We start from the raw sequence: 2324 nt of genomic DNA on the forward strand, positions 1-2324 counted from the left end.
AGGCCTGCTTGTTTGCCTAAAGGGAGGCTATGTGGGTGTGTAGACCTGTGTGTGTGTGTGTGTGTGTGTGTGTGTGTGTGTGTGTGTGAGAGAGAGAGAGAGAGAGAGAGAGAGAGAGAGAAAGACACTAAGTAATCTGTGGGGTGTTTATATGGGTCCCAGTATATGTCTGGGTGTTCCCTTGGAAAACTGGAAACCTTAGTGGCCTTGAACCCCCCACTGTCTTCTACTTCAGGCTGAGACCATATAGGATGATAGAGATTGGGAAGGGTAGAGACCAGACAAAGTGCCTGTAGGTTCCAGAGCTCAAAAAGATTCTCTGCAAGTAATCAGGGCCTCCAGGGACAAATCCAACTGCCCCCTAGCCTCCAGCTGGACACTGCTGGCTTGGGCTCAGCTCTCCTGTGTGATTTGGCTTGGAAATGAAGCCTCTGTCTCTGGTTTTCCTAGATGTCCTTCCCCTGCATAGGGTTCTCCATTTTCCTGGCAGCTTATGTGGAAAGACCTGGGTGGGGTGGGTGGACAGGGGATCTGGGCTCTAATCTGGCTCTTCCCTGACTTGCTATGTGAGAGAGACTGTTTCCTGGGCCTCAGTTTCCCTACCATAGTGTGCCTCCTGGAGTGGTCGTCCTCGTGGGGAAATGACATCATGCCCCTATGGTCCTATTCAAAGTTCTTATGCATGACGATCTGGCCTGTCAAACCCAGGCCCAGGGCTTGGAGACCAACGCTTGGGATAAACCAGCCGCTTGGAGGTGGGGCTGACTTTGACAAGCAGAGGCAGGGATGGGGGAAGGCAGTGTTCTAGAGGAGTGGGTGGACCTGAGGAGCCGTGGGGAGTAAGGAGTGGAGTGTGGGGCATGGTCAGGAGAGCACACCCAGGGACACCTGGGTGGCTCAGCTGTTAAGCATCTGCCTTTGGGTCAGGTCATGATCCCAGGGTCCTGGGATCGGGCCCCGCATCGGGCTCCCTGCTTGGCGGGAAGCCTGCTTCTCCCTCTCACACTCCCCTTGCTTGTGTTCCCTCTCTCGCTGTCTCTGTCAAATAAATAAAATCTTTCAAAAAAAAAAAAAAAAAAGGAGTGCATACCCAGAGGGTAGCAAGGCTGATGGCAGGGCCTTCAAATGCCAGGCTGACCATTGGAGAAACATGGAAGGGTTCTGAAAGGGATGGGCATGGTCAGGTGGGTGCCTAAAGATTGTTCTGGTAGCCAGTGAGAGGATGGATTAGAGTCCTCAGGACCAAGGCCAGAAGACCAGTGAGGAAGTGAGAGATGGTGGGGAGGAAGTGGGGATAGACCTACTTACTACTCTTGGCATTTGGGAAACTTCTGCCTGGCCACCAGTGCCCCTCTTAGAGAGGGCTTGGTACAGTCCCTCAGGGGACCTTCCCAGAATGACCAGGAAACAAGCAGTAAGAGCTTTAGTATCCATTTCTCAGATAGAAAAACTGATCAGCATGCTGGGTAGCCTTTAGCTTGGTCTCCTGGTTGGTCTCATTTCACCCAGCTGAGAACTCCACAGATAGGTAAATACCAATCATGCAAGATGTACTGAGCCCATGGCCTCTAAGGCTGGTTCCAGAGAGCCCCAGAAACAGAAAGTTCTTTTTCTTTTAAGGGCCTCACTTGCTGAGTACTTACGATATACCAAGTACTGTATTGGATGCTTGGCACAAGGACTTCATTTAACTTCACAAGAACCCCCCCCCCGAGGAGGTGCTAATATTATCCACATTCTACCAATGAGGAAACCAAGACTCCTCCAATGGCTTGCCAAAGGTCACACACAGCTATTAAATGGAAAAGCTTGGATTCAAGCTCAAGGCTGTCTGACCTCACTGACGACTCTTTTCACGATGGCCACGGACGGCCTACCATGAGCAGGGAACGGCAGGGTGCCAAAAGCCCATGCCAGTGCCCAAGGCTAAAGGGGCACAGTAAAGACATTGGACCCGTGTCACGGGGACTTCTGTGCTGATCCACTGGGACTTTTGTCCCATGAGGAGTGGTGATGGCTCCGCTCCCAAGGACCAGATCTTGGGCTCCCTGAAACATGGCATCCCACTGGCTCCTAAACATCCTGTTCCTCCCAGGGAAGGGCCACAGAACCTGCTCAGGAGACTGAGTCACATCCCTTACTGCAGCTCCTCACCCTCCAGAGCCAGCCTTTCTCCCTCCCTCTCCCTCCCCACGCCACCCCCCAGCCCCTCTCACCACTGTTCTGCTCAGACTCTTCCAGAACTAGCAAAGCCAGTGGTCCAGCTGGTGAGTGAAGAGCACACATCCAGATATTGAAAATGTACACACAAAGTTTTTGCTCTG

The sequence above is a fragment of the Ursus maritimus genome, unplaced genomic scaffold (genome assembly GCF_017311325.1).
Source record: "Ursus maritimus isolate PB19 unplaced genomic scaffold, ASM1731132v1 scaffold_24, whole genome shotgun sequence".
NCBI lineage: Eukaryota > Metazoa > Chordata > Mammalia > Carnivora > Ursidae > Ursus > Ursus maritimus.